Source organism: Coregonus lavaretus (assembly GCF_964263955.1).
Source record: "Coregonus lavaretus genome assembly, chromosome: 7".
Lineage (NCBI taxonomy): Eukaryota > Metazoa > Chordata > Actinopteri > Salmoniformes > Salmonidae > Coregonus > Coregonus lavaretus.
The window spans coordinates 13,278,141-13,292,768 of NC_139994.1; the positions used below are offsets into that span (position 1 = coordinate 13,278,141).

Genomic DNA, 14,628 nt, shown 5'->3' on the forward strand with positions numbered 1-14,628 from the left:
TCTGGCACTCCAGATTGAATTTACGAACACACCCGTAGTATAAACCAGCCTTTAGTCTTGAAATCTTTGTTTTTTAAGTACATGGCCTCACATGTGAATCCTTAAAGAGTTGGTTGGGGCTAAAGCTTGAGGGTATGAACGATGTTGAATGGGTGTAGACAATGAAGAGCTCTCCAGTAGGTGTACCAAAACATTCAAGGGCCATTTTCTCAAAAGTGAGGTTACAGTTGATCAACTTTCAAAGCAGAATTACTTTCCCATTATTCCTCAACTGTAGTGTAAGATATACCATGTTCTAGCTCTGAGTCTCTACTTTTATCCAATGTAAAAAAAACACCATTAGAAATGTTGCTACATGAGACCAAATCAAGCCAGTCGGTATTCAGACCCTTTACTCAGTACTTTGTTGAAGTACCTTTGGCAGCAATTACAGCCTTGCGTCTTCTTGGGTATGACGCTACAAGCTTGGCACACCTGTATTTGAGGAGTTTCTCCCATTCTTCTCTGCAGATCCTCTCAAGCTCTGTCAGGTTGGATGGGGAGTGTCACTGCACAGCTATTTTCAGGTCTCTCCAGAGATGTTCGATCAGGTTCAAGTCCGGGCTCTGGCTGGGCCACTCAAGGACATTCAGAGACTTGTCCCGAAGCCACTCCTGCGTTGTCTTGGCTGTGTGCTTAGGGTCATTGTCCTGTTGGAAGGTGAACCTTCGCCCCAGTCTGAGGTCCTGAGTGCTCTGGAGCAGGTTTTCATCATGGATCTCTCTCTCGATCCTGACTAGTCTCCCAGTCCCTGCCGCTGAAAATCATCCCCACAGCATGATGCTGTCACCACCATGCTTCACCTTAGGGATGGTGACAGGTTTTCTCCAGATGTGACACTTGACATTCAGGCCAAAGAGTTGAATATTGGTTTCATCAGACCAGATAATCTATTTTTTATTTTATTTTTTTATTTTTTATTTTTTTCTCCAAAATTCAAAAAGGCTTATTTTTATTTTCATACAGGAAATCTTTCAACAGGGTCAAAAGACATTGGGGGTGGAGTTTTTAGACAGAAAATTGCCTGTTGATTATCTGTTATGGTAGTTAGCTGTCACAATTGTATTAGATGTACCAATGCAGCGTAAGTAGCAACCATGATCATCATTACCACAATCTAAAAAGACATTGATATACAAACACTTGTAGTGTACAGTAGTAGTAGTTACAAAATAACAGTGATGACATTGAATGCATTTGAATAATCTCTCACAATACTTCTACACACAAGAAGCTAAACAAAAAAAGATCAACTCTACAGCCTGTACAATAGCACAAAACGACAATAACAATATTCTTGACGGATGTGTAAAAAAAAAAAAAAAAAAAGCTTTTATGTAAAGCATGCCATAAATTATTAAACAGGTTATCAAAAATATTGTCGTCCCTGGAACTAGAGTGATATCATGGAAATGTTTGGAGTGCCTTTTGGTTTCCGTCTTCTGGTTTGGTTCGGTGAAGCAAAAGTCCCTCCTCCATGAGTCATGGGCTTCATCTCACGACCGTCTCCATCTGCCTCGGGCCGATCCCTTCCCACCATTTTCTTACTGTTCTCTACAAGCTCCATTAGGGCCTTGTCCATGTAGAACTCTCGGCCGGGGCTGCCGTCGTTGTGCTTGGTGTCCACGGCGAAGCAGAGGAATAGAACGTCCACCACGATCTCAAAGACAGACAGGAAGCAGTGGGCGACCAGCCAGGAGAACAGGCAGACGATGAGCAGGGGCAACACCCACACCGTGTAGTCCCGCTGGTAGTTGAGAGACAATACACCCACGAACGCAGTGCAGGAGACGATCAGTACCTTTCCCAGGAAGAGGACAAAGTCCCCCACGGTGTTGATGGTGGCCACTCTGAGGGCATTCTCTACCAGGATGACGAAGGCGTCGCGCGCCGACGTACAGAAACTGGTGCTGTTGATCGCTGTGGCCGTGTACGCGTTTTGATTCAGGTATGTTAGACACTTCTTCAGGGACCACAAGCAGCAGATGCAGGCTTTCAGCATACAGCGAGCACAGGCATTTTATTTTCCTTTCAGCTGGTTGTGGATGTAGGTGAGGATGAGGCGAGGGATCTCCACCAGGGTGATGATGAAGGAGCCTTTGGCCACGGTGCCCAGGTGGTAGCGGGCAAGACGCAGCATAGACGACACGATGGGGGTCATGGGCAGTTGAGATTTATTCCTGGTGAAGTAGTAGGTGACCACAGCTCCAGCCACGGTCATCTGCTGGCAGGCCAGGATGAACTGACTGATCCAGATGAGGCCCACAGCGTGGTACCACACCATGTACTGGAGTGGACCTGACATTTGATACTCCACCAACCCTGTCTCCTCACTCTGCACAGGGCTACCTGTGGTTCCGAGGAAGAGTAGCACACCAAGCCAGGACACCCAGAAGAGCATGAGGCTGAGGAAGGTCCAGAAGGGCTGCAGGGCCAGCAGGGGCAGGTGAGTGAACACCTTGCCTGCCACGTGGAACAGGGTGATGGTCAGCGCCACGCGCTTCCTCATGAAGAACAGTAGCAGCAGCAGGATCACCGTGAAGACAGTGGCAATGATGGCATAGACAAGCAGAGCCTGGACGTTGTCTGTGGCCACTTGCTGTTGGGGTCTTGTTTCTCATGCTCTGAAAGTCTTTAGGTGCCTTTTGGCAAACTCCAAGCGGGCTGTCATGTGCCTTTTACTGAGGATTGGCTTCCGTCTGGCAACTCTATCATTTTTTGCTACACTTCCCCAGATCTGTGCCTCGACACAATCCTGTCTTGGAGCTCTATGTACAATTCCTTCGACCTCATGGTTTGTGGGACCTTATATAGACAGGTTTGTGCCTTTCCAAATCATGTCCAATCAATTGAATTTACCACAGGTGGACTCCAATCAAGTTATAGAAACATCTCAAGGATGCTTAATGGAAACAGGATGCACCTGAGCTCAATGTCGAGTCTCATAGCAAAGGGTCTGAATACTTATGTAAATAAGGTAATTTTGATCTGTTTATTTTTTTAATTTGCTAAAATGTCTAAAAACCTGTTTTCGCTTTGTCATTATTGGGTATTGTGTGTAGATTGGTGAGGAAAACAACTAATTTAATCCATTTTAGAATAAGGCTGTAACGTAACAAAATGTGGAAAAAGACAAGGGGTCTGAATACTTTCCGAAGGCACTGTATACTGTAGCTAAGAAAGTAATACTATGTGTATCATGTGCCTCACCCTAATAATTTGGTCCCTTTCCCCCTCATAACTAAGCCTACAGTTCTGACTTGGTGGTGCACATGTAGCCTATAGCCTGTTTTAGAAAATGTAATCATCGAATATTGTAAGAGCTTTCATTGTCTGCTTTTATGGCCCCTTTACTTATCCTACGTTTCTGACTTGATGGACAGGGAGAATACTGTAAGAACGGCCCATATTCTGAATTCTGTAGCTGTACATTTAAAAAGTGCTGAACAAATAGTTATTGACTACGTCCGTCCTAGCTCGCTCATTAATGTCTTAATCAGAATTATGGATTGCCTCTTATCCGCTCATCGTTCCCTTATGCCATAGTTTGTACATCTCAATTGTCAGTAGAAACCACATTTGTTTAAGCAAGTCAGCCATATCAGCTATGTTTTTTAAAAAGGCAGTAAATGAGGCTGAATGAACTGTTTCACTGCCAGACAAGGCTCTGCTGATAGCCAGGTGTAGCGATGGTAAGGATTCACTCCATGGTGCTGAAAAGCTCTGCTGTTGGGACAGCTTTATGTAGGCCCTAACAGTTTGTGGGCACCGTTTGTCACCCTTATAGTGCAAGGAATGTATTGTTTAGTGTTGTGTTGTGTAGTGCCTTTGCTGGCATGCATCTAAAACATTTTGTTTTTGTTGGCCCCACCAAGATTTACATGCTAAAATCCCCACTGGATTTACATATTTTTTTATTTTTTTAAATCTCAGATAGCACAAGGCCTTTGAAGAGAACCGTAGGCGTGACATGAAGTTGGATGAACGGCTCATGACTCTACCAGGTTTCTGTCCTTGCCAATCACCAAACCTGTCCCACAGTTGCTTATATCACCATACTCCATCAGTTTAGAAAATACCGCTTACATCCGAAAAATGTGCCAAACCAACAAAAATAATAATCATGTAAACATCTGTATTCTGAAACTGTTTTCCAATAAAAGCTATTTACTGTATGTACTGATCGAGGGGCTTTTTAAATGTTGTTTCTGTAATGTACTTTATAATATAGGAGACCTCCTTCGCTGGTGTAGATGGTCTTCACGAGGATACTCTCCTACATATGCTCATTGATGTTGCCCTCCAGTGGGTACACCGTCACCTGGAACTCCTAGGACACACACATAAACAAATGCATACCAATGTAGCTCTCCAGAAGCAGGGCAAAATAATGGAGATAGTGACCAGGGCCCAAAGACTCTCAGAGTAGGAGGGCTGATCTTGGATCAGATCCCCTCTGTCCTTAAAATGTTGTTCATTATGATCTTACATTTAGCAAATTCTTAGTCTGAATTGTTCTCTTGGGTCAAAGTGAATTTTATCTTGGGACCTAGCTACAGTGGGGAAAAAAAGTATTTAGTCAGCCACCAGTTGTGCAAGTTCTCCCACTTAAAAAGATGAGAGAGGCCTGTAATTTTCATCATAGGTACACGTCAACTATGACAGACAAAATGAGGAAAAAAATTCCAGAAAATCACATTGTAGGATTTTTAATGAATGTATTTGCAAATTATGGTGGAAAATAAGTATTTGGTCAATAACAAAAGTTTCTCAATACTTTGTTATATACCCTTTGTTGGTAATGACACAGGTCAAACGTTTTCTGTAAGTCTTCACAAGGTTTTCACACACTTTTGCTGGTATTTTGGCCCATTCCTCCATGCATATCTCCTCTAGAGCAGTGATGTTTTGGGGCTGTCGCTGGGCAACACGGACTTTCAACTCCCTCCAAAGATTTTCTATGGGGTTGAGATCTGGAGACTGGCTAGGCCACTCCAGGACCTTGAAGTGCTTCTTACGAAGCCACTCCTTCGTTGCCCGGGCGGTGTGTTTGGGATCATTGTCATGCTGAAAGACTCAGCCACGTTTCATCTTCAATGCCCTTGCTGATGGAAGGAGGTTTTCACTCAAAATCTCACGATACATGGCCCCATTCATTCTTTCCTTTACACGGATCAGTCGTCCTGGTCCCTTTGCAGAAAAACAGCCCCAAAGCATGATGTTTCCACCCCCATGCTTCACAGTAGATATGGTGTTCTTTGGATGCAACTCAGCATTCTTTGTCCTCCAAACACGACGAGTTGAGTTTTTACCAAAAAGTTATATTTTGGTTTCATCTGACCATATGACATTCTCCCAATCCTCTTCTGGATCATCCAAATGCACTCTAGCAAACTTCAGATGGGCCTGGACATGTAATGGCTTAAGCAGGGGGACACGTCTTGCACTGCAGGATTTGAGTCCCTGGCGGCGTAGTGTGTTACTGATGGTAGGCTTTGTTACTTTGGTCCCAGCTCTCTGCAGGTCATTCACTAGGTCCCCCCGTGTGGTTCTGGGATTTTTGCTCACTGTTCTTGTGATCATTTTGACCCCACGGGGTGAGATCTTGCGTGGAGCCCCAGATCGAGGGAGATTATCAGTGGTCTTGTATGTCTTCCATTTCCTAATAATTGCTCCCACAGTTGATTTCTTCAAACCAAGCTGCTTACCTATTGCAGATTCAGTCTTCCCAGCCTGGTGCAGGTCTACAATTTTGTTTCTGGTGTCCTTTGACAGCTCTTTGGTCTTGGCCATAGTGGAGTTTGGAGTGTGACTGTTTGAGGTTGTGGACAGGTGTCTTTTATACTGATAACAAGTTCAAACAGGTGCCATTAATACAGGTAACGAGTGGAGGACAGAGGAGCCTCTTAAAGAAGAAGTTACAGGTCTGTGAGAGACAGAAATCTTGCTTGTTTGTAGGTGACCAAATACTTATTTTCCACCATCATTTGCAAATAAATTCATAAAAAATCCCACAATGTGATTTTCTGGATTTTTTTTCTCAATGTGTCTGTCATAGTTGACGTGTACCTATGATGAAAATTACAGGCCTCTCTCATCTTTTTAAGTGGGAGAACTTGCACAATTGGTGGCTGACTAAATACTTTTTTCCCCCACTGTACTTGTATCAACTGGTATAGATTAACTTCATGGCGATGAGCTTCTACATGTGCTCAGTGAAGTTGCTTGCCCTCCAGTTGCCACCACCACTCTCCAGCCTGGTACTAGAAATCCTAGGTGTACAGGCAGACAGAAAGACATACTGGCAGACTGTGCAACAAAATCTAATGCAAATGTTGTAGCTAATGGTGTAATTACCTTGACATGCTTTTCAGATAGTGGCTAGACAGAAGCCACTGAATCTTCTTTATTCTAAATGTAAAAGTAAAACAAATAGAACCTAATCAAGCTAATTCATGCAGTAAAACGGGTTGCTAAACAGTTAGCAGAACACATAGCCAGCTATCTAAGCTACAGTAGCTAGCTATTAGCCATCATCGTTTCAGCACCTTGCTTGCCCAATCTGTCTCCCCTTTTCCCGGGAACTGCTCACACGCGCCTGTTAGTCGTGGCAACAGTAACTATGGCGGAGTTGTGGGAGAGAAGCAGCGAATCAGCTTCCAAAACATTTCTTTGTGACACAGATCGGCACGACGGTCAGTCAGATTCCGTTGGCAGTCAGATCTGGCATCGACTCAGCTCCTCTATAAAATAAGTAGCTTATAGCCGGCCCAGATTCACACACCTAGTAAAAAAAAAGGTTGATCAAAGTGGAATGAAGGCGGGATCTGCATTGAATAGCAATGGAGAGTGGGAATTAATGTATTTCTTGATTCTGCTCTGTTCAAGTTTATTTGCTGCTAGTCTGTGAATCTGTGAGTAGGCTGTTGGAGATTGCAGTGATTGAATCAATCCGTCAACCTGAATGTGCATCATGCGCTGTTCCAAGTTGTCAAATGAGAGTTTGTAAGGTCATGAAAAGTCATGGAAATTAATTTATTAATTTTTTTATAACGTAATTCATGAAGGCACACTTTTAAATATGATCAATCACTTAGAAATATACATATCAGCCTTCAGTGAATGACCCTTCAGTGCTTGTCTGTGTGTGCTGTGTGTGTGCCAGTGCGAGTGGGCAGTTGCCCAAGGAGAGAGTGCAACATTTCAGCAGAAGGTATAACATAATGACAGACCAGTGGTGATTTTAGCATGTAAATCTTGGTGGGGCAAACAAACAGTTCGATTTATGATGACGTCATTGATCTTCAGGTCGTAGCTCTAGAAAGAGGCCCGAGTTCCGGATGTACAATTCCGAGTTGGATGACCGTTCAAAACGTATTTTCCCAGTCGGAGCTTGTTTTTTCCCAACTTCCCAGTTGTCTTGAACTCACTGAAGTCAAGTTTTCGCAGTTTAGAGTTCACAGTTGTTTTCAGCGCGGCACAAATCATGCTTCATTGACAGCATGGCCAATGTTGAATGTTTATCATTTTAAACTTGGAAAAGAGACACTTAATCCCAGATTTGGGACCACTCAGCCACTCCACTGAATAGCAGGCTAGTGATTGCTTTATAATGCTTGCAGTTAGCCACGGTCACTAATTCCTTCCAAACCACTCATTGTTGCGATTTCCAACTTGTTGTGTAATGTTTATGTCCAATGACCGATGAGCACCGATACGTTTAATCTATAATTTATTTTCATTATTTCTCTTCATATGACAAGGATTAAAAAGGATTTGCCAGTAGATTGTTGACTTGATTCATGATGATGACTGCTAGCTAAAATTTTGAAAGTAAGATGTTGACATGATCAGTCCAAACAAAGCTACTGTAGATATAACATGATTTGACGTCATTTTATCTGTGGCCATTGACCTTGAGACTTCTTGGATGGGCACTTCTAATGTAACTCTATGGCAGCACCCAAGGGGCTTGAATTTTCGAGCTCTGCCCTTAGTCTTGGCGGTGACGTACTGTCCCCACCAGTGACAGAACACTGAGCTACTAGATCAATGCCAAGAGTGTGCAAAGCCGTCATCAAGGCAAAGGGTGGCTATTTGAAGAATCTCAAGTATAAAATATATTTTGATTTGTTTAACACTTTTTTGATTACTACATCATTCTATATGTGTTATTTCATAGTTTTCATGTCTTCACTATTATTCTACAATGTAAAAAATAGTAAAAAATAAAGAAAAACGAAAACTCTACTTGAATGAGTAGGTGTGTCCAAACTTTTGACTGGTAGTGTACCTTGCTTTGAAGTAGCCTACCTTATCCATTTGATCCCTGATTCATTGAATGAGGGAATCATTTTATAAAGACAAAAGTATTTGGTTGTAATGGCAACCATCCTCCAGGATAGCTAGTGGGTGTGCATGCTTAAACATCAGCTGCTTTGGTGGCTTTGGTGTTTCAGGGCTGGATCAAAAGCCAAGCCTACACACCCAGGAGCTCTCCAGATGGAGGGTTGACCACATGTTGACAACATGTGACCAACAGTGCAGTTCTACTTTGTGGGGGGTTAAGTGCCTTGATCAAGGGCACAATGGCAGGAGGTGGTAGGCCTACATGGGATCAGACACAGCAGCCTTCCAGTGTCAATAATGGTTACTTTTTCATGTAGGCTATAATAAAAGTCATGAAAATGTGGAGAAGTCATGGAGAAGTCATGGAAAATGTGTATGAACCCTGAACAGTGAATAATCAGAGGTCTCTATAGCATAATGTCATTTGTGAATTTCGGTGAACATAGTCTAATGGACCGACTTGGAAAAAGACAGCTCCTGCACTTCTTTCGTTCCAACCAAGCACTGTGTAAGACCTTGGTACAAATGTAATTCTGTATCAATGATTGAATATGGGGCGAACTCTGAAAACATGTTGATAAGGACAGTGTCTGTGATACAGCAATTGTATTATCTCTATGAATTTGGAATGGATAACATACACTACATGAGTATGTGGACACCTGCTCGTCGAACGTCTCATTCCAAAATCATGGTCATTAATATGGAGTATTTGCTGCTATGACTGCCTCCACCCTTCTGGGAAGGCTTTTCACTAGATGTTGGAACATTACTGCGGGGACTTGCTTCCATTCAGCCACGAGAGCATTAGTGAGGTCGAGCACTGATGTTGGGCAATTAGGCCTGGCTCGCAGTCGGCGTTCCAATTCATCCCAAAGGTGTTCGATGGGGTTGAGGTCAGGGCTCTGTGCAGGTCAGTCAAGTTCTTCCACACCGATCTAGACAAACCATTTCAGTATGTACCTCGCTTTGTGCACGGGGGCATTGTCATGCTGAAACAGGAAAGGGCATTCCCCAAACAGTTGCCACAAAGTTGGAAGCACAGAATCGTCTAGAATGGCCTTGAATGCTGTAACTAAGGGGCCTAGCCCGAACCAGGAAAAACAGCCCCAGACCATTATTCCTCCTCCACCAAACTTTACAGTTGGCACTATGCATTGGTGCAGGTAGCATTCTCCCAGATTTGTCCGTCAGACTGCCAGATGGTGAGGCGGGATTCATCACTCCAGAGAACGCGTTTCCACTGCTTCAGAGTCCAATGGAGGCAAGCTTTATACTACTCCAGCCGACGCTTGGCATTACGCATGGTGATCTTAGGCTTGTGTGCAGCTGTTCGGCCATGGAAACCCATTTAATGAAGCTCCCGACTAACAGTTATTGTGCTGATGTTGCTTCAAGAGGCAGTTTGGAACTCGGTAGTGAGTGTTGCAACTGAGGACAAATGATTGTTACGCGCTACGCACTTCAGCACTCGGTGGTCCCGTCCTGTGAGCTTGTGTGGCCTACCACTTTGCGGCTGAGCTGTTGTGGCTCCTAGACGTTTACACGTCACAATAACAGCACTTACAGTTGACCGGGGCATCTCTAGCAGGGCAGAAATTTGACGAACTGACTTGTTGGAAAGGTGGCATCCTATGATGGTGCCACATTAAAAGTTACTGAGCTCTTCAGTAAGGCCATTCTACTGCCAATGCTTGTCTATGGAGATTGCATCGCTGTGTGCTCGATTTTATACACTGGTCAGCAACAGGTGTGGTTGAAATAGCCGAATCCACTAATTTGAAGGGGTGTCCACATACTTTTGTGTAGTGTATGAAGCTGTTATATGACATGTGTGAGCTCATGCGTTTACATCTCCTTTGGGGAATCCCCAATTCTGAATTGAATAAGACCTCAGTGCCATGTTTATGACAGAAGAAAGAGCCTGCTAAACTATAATGAAGTGCATTTGAATGATAGTCAGATGTCCATGGGGACGCTGTGGAGACATGAAACCTCAGCAGAAAGCAGGTCAGTTGGAGTGTTTGTGTGATTGAAAGTGACAGCTCCCTTTTTAAATATATGACGTCTTCTTTTATTTAAGACATATGTCAGCAGTGACTCTAGGGCTTGATGTATGATAGGAGTGCCATATAGACTTGAAGTAAGGTGTTTTTTGTTGTATTTAAAAGTTTGGCATTCGAAAAGTTTTGACTTGAATGTTGGCTGTATGGCATATATGAGGGGAGGTGTGCCACTTTCTGTCCAATGAGGCAATTTCTGGAAAACAAATTCTGCAAGTAAAAATATGGTCACATTTTAGAACAGGGAACACATATTGAGGTAATATGCTCTTATTAGTCCCACATTGAGATGGCTTGCTAAGACTATTTTTTCTGTAATTTGATCTTTATTAATGATTAATATGCCATTATTATAGTTAACAAGGAGGTTATTAAGGATTGGCCAGTAATACATGACTTATAATGTTTGAATAACAAATCACTTAATTAAGGCCTAATATATGGCTTATAAGACATAAAAAAGGCTAATCAACTACAACCACACACCTCACTATAGGGGCAACAGGTAGCTTAGAAGTTAAGAGCGTTAAGCCGACTAGGTGAAACATCTGTCGATGTGCCCTTGAACAAGGCATGTGTGTCTGCTAAATGACTAAAATGTAAAAAATGTATAAACTTCAAATGAGTTGCTAATATGTGTACCTTAAAATAAAGTGTTACCAAATGTTTATCTGTAGGTGCATCATGATTGGCGCTAAAGCTTTCATTACTATGTGGGAACTCTCACTCCCCATCAAAACATTTTAGTATTTTATTAATGAGTCCATTAATACAAATCCCCCACAAATGGTTAATGTCAGCAGTCAAGTTTTCAAGATAGTTTTTGCTCTGTACTGACAGTGCTCTGTGACGATGATGCGTTTTTTGAGTGAACTATCCCTGACAGACAGGCTTGTGAATCATTAAGTTGCACTCAGTGCCTGAAACTTTTTCCATATTATCCATGTAGAAGCTCCAATTAAGCTCCATCTTTTCTCTATTTTCCCTCATTACTGTCATATTGGATAACCACGTCAACTGTATACTGTATGACGCAATCATATATAATAATCTTGCTTTGATTGATATGCTGTGTGTTGAGCTTATGCAGCAGTCAAATATGATTTGTTTTCTTTCAAATACTGTGCTTGATTGAGCTTGATTGAGCTTAATAGATCAGATTGGGTCTTAGAAATAAAACAGAATAACCATGGTGACAATATGGCAATCTTCCCCATAGCAATTATCAGGCACTGTCCATTCAAGTGTGTGTGAAATGTGTGGAACCAATTATATTAATATCGAAGAGCTTTAACCGAGACATGTGCAGACGTTATCTGAAAATACATATTATTTCATAAGCCTTATCTAAAGTGTTTGTTGGATGATGGCAGAAGTGAAACAACGTGCTACTTGTAAACAACTTCCTCTCCTGCCGGTAATGACGGTAACCTGCCGGCACCACCACCAGCACCATGTCCTCTGCTTGTGCATCTGGTTGACAGCATTGTTTCTCCCTGCTCGGTGGGAGACGGGCACCAGGCGAGGCATGTAGGGGAGATAGACTGGAAGATTTTTCCTGGAAGTCAGATTTTTTCCTTCCTCTAGCCTCAATGCACCTAGGCAGGCAGTCAGGCAGGCACACACATGCAATCATGTACACACACATTCACACACACATGCACACACACACACACACACTCATACACACATATACACACACACATACACGTTCACACGCACACACACACATGCACACACACACACACACACACGCACACACTGATAATCCAGGAGGAGTCATAGATCAAATGGCTGGAGGAAAGAACATCAGCGATGGGACTTCCTCATTCCTTTCTCTGTGTGTGGGAACGTGAGCGAAATTAGACATCTCAGTCGAACGTGTCCGAACACTGTTAGTGTGGATTTTAAACGTGACATTCAGTGAACCTGCCAAGCTTTGCAATCTGTTGAACAACTTGGCTTTGTCCTCCCGGCTCAGTGGAAGTGGGTATCATTGCCAGTGGGCAACGGCAAGCCAAGAAGGGCTGTTGTTATGAAACTGGCATGGCCTCTTACAAACCAATCACATCTAATGAATGTGATGTACAAAGTGTTGATCATTAAGAGACTTCACACTATGGGGGAGTTAAGAGAGAGCAAGAGAGGGTCAGGGTGAGAGAGAGAGAGAGAGAGAGAGAGAGAGAGAGGGTGGGAGAGTGAAAATGGGAATAAATGAATCAATAAAGATGGTTTCATTTTTGTTCTCTGGTCAGGCCAACCAAGGTAATCACAACATTTCACATGAAAAATGGCTCTACAATAGTTTTAAGGTAGTATTTAATCTAACATAAATGTGTCATTGTAGCTTTATGTACCAATTGGGATGAAAATGATTAAGTAAGTAACAAATGTATATTAAACATGGGCAATGCATAACAGTACACATACATACCCTAGCATGATGCATTAGGGAAGAGAAGAGTGATCAAATCTATCAAAGAGTTTGAGCGCAAGAAAATAACAGTCACAGCAGCCCATCAGACATAATCAACCTGTCTTGAACATCTGAACAGCTGTCTGTGAACCTGTGGCTCAAGGTTGATAGGTCTACCTGTTTACCATCCTACCAGTACCTGTGATATACATACAGCCCTGAGCAATGCCCACTGGGCACAGACGTCAATTCAACGTCCATTCCACATTGGTTCAACGTAATTTCATTGAAATGACTTGGAAACAACGTTGATTCAAGCAGTGTGTCCCCAGTGGGATACTTCATCCATATACACATATATCAATCTCTTTTGTGTAGAGAAGGACTTTGAACATCTCAGTAAACTCACTTTGTTCCCTGTAGTGCATAATGCTGCTATGCTATAGGTGAATGGACAGTATATAAGGAGGACCTATAGCTATAACCCATGGACAGAATAGAGATGTCAGAAGATGTATACTGTAGCTATAGGTTGATAATCATAAGAATATTAGAAGGATGCTTCTTTGTTTGAGGTTCAGCTTTCTAAATGGCATGCTGAAGTGATTATGTTTACCCGCGTTCTTATTAGTTGTTAAGGCTTTAAAGGTTTGTGAATTTCAGCAAATGTCATGCTAATTCCAACCATGACCTTTAATCTTGTCTTCATGCTTTCAGCCATTTATAAAAGTAGGGGTGGGTGTACAGATAACTGACAAAATAAAGGAAACACTTGAGTAAATGAGGGATATAAAGTATATTGAAAACAGGTGCTTCCACACAGGTGTGGTTCCTGAGTTAATTAAGCATTTAAAACTTCCCATCATGCTTAGGGTCATGTATAAAAAAGCTCACCGCTCTGGCGGTTCGTGGTGGCCCAATGCCCTATTAAGACACTTTATGTTGGTGTTTCCTTTATTTTGGCAGTTGCTTGTATTTATTAAGTCAATCTGACATAATATATCATCCATAGAGAACGTATGCCCACGTATCGAGGTAAACAATAGCTACAAAACTATAATATTTTAATGAAAAATCATGTCTCATTCTCTGCATTTGAAATACATGAAACACCACAATATTCTGAGCACAGACTGGTTTTCTTCAGAGGGGCAGATCCAGTGAGAGATTTTAGCTGTCTGTCACATGTATTATTGATCCATGGGACTCAAGTCAAAATTGGTTCTTTCAAAGCAACATGCATCTGTGCATTACTGGAGGAACGGATGGTAAAACAGATGGAAATAGACCAATGGTGTCAGTTCTAAAGTGAGATCCATCTTCCATATTACTATCCACTGTTCTGTCCCAGATCTTCCATCCATCCACTGTTTTGTTGCGGAGCTTCCATCTATCTACTGTTCTGTCGCATAGCTTCCATCCATTCACTGTTTTGTTGCGGAGCTTCCATCTATCTACTGTTCTGTCGCATAGCTTCCATCCATTCACTGTTCTGTTGTGGAGCTTCCATCTATCTACTGTTCTGTCGCATAGCTTCCATCCATTCACTGTTCTGTTGTGGAGCTTCCATCCATCCACTGTTCTGTCCCATAGCTTCCATCCATTAGATAAGATAGTCCTTTATTTATACCCCAGAGAGGAAATTTGATCACACCAGCCAATACATACATTACCAATAAATACACAATAAAAACACAAGAAGGACACACAGACATTAAAAGCAGCACATCATCAATGAATATAAAAAACGAAGTGTTTGTG

The 14,628-nt window shown here is 42.4% G+C and overlaps 1 pseudogene across 1 annotated transcript; it reads right to left on the reverse strand.

Annotated features, from left to right (window-relative positions):
• Window positions 1–1,000: 1,000 nt before the first annotated feature.
• On the reverse strand, window positions 1,001–8,559 carry LOC311131891 (choline transporter-like protein 1; annotated as a pseudogene). Its single transcript has 3 exons — window positions 8,527–8,559; window positions 4,320–4,369; window positions 1,001–2,648 (listed from the first exon to the last, which is right to left on the reverse strand). The product of its transcript is annotated as a choline transporter-like protein 1 (transcript).
• Between the last annotated feature and the right edge of the window lie 6,069 nt (window positions 8,560–14,628).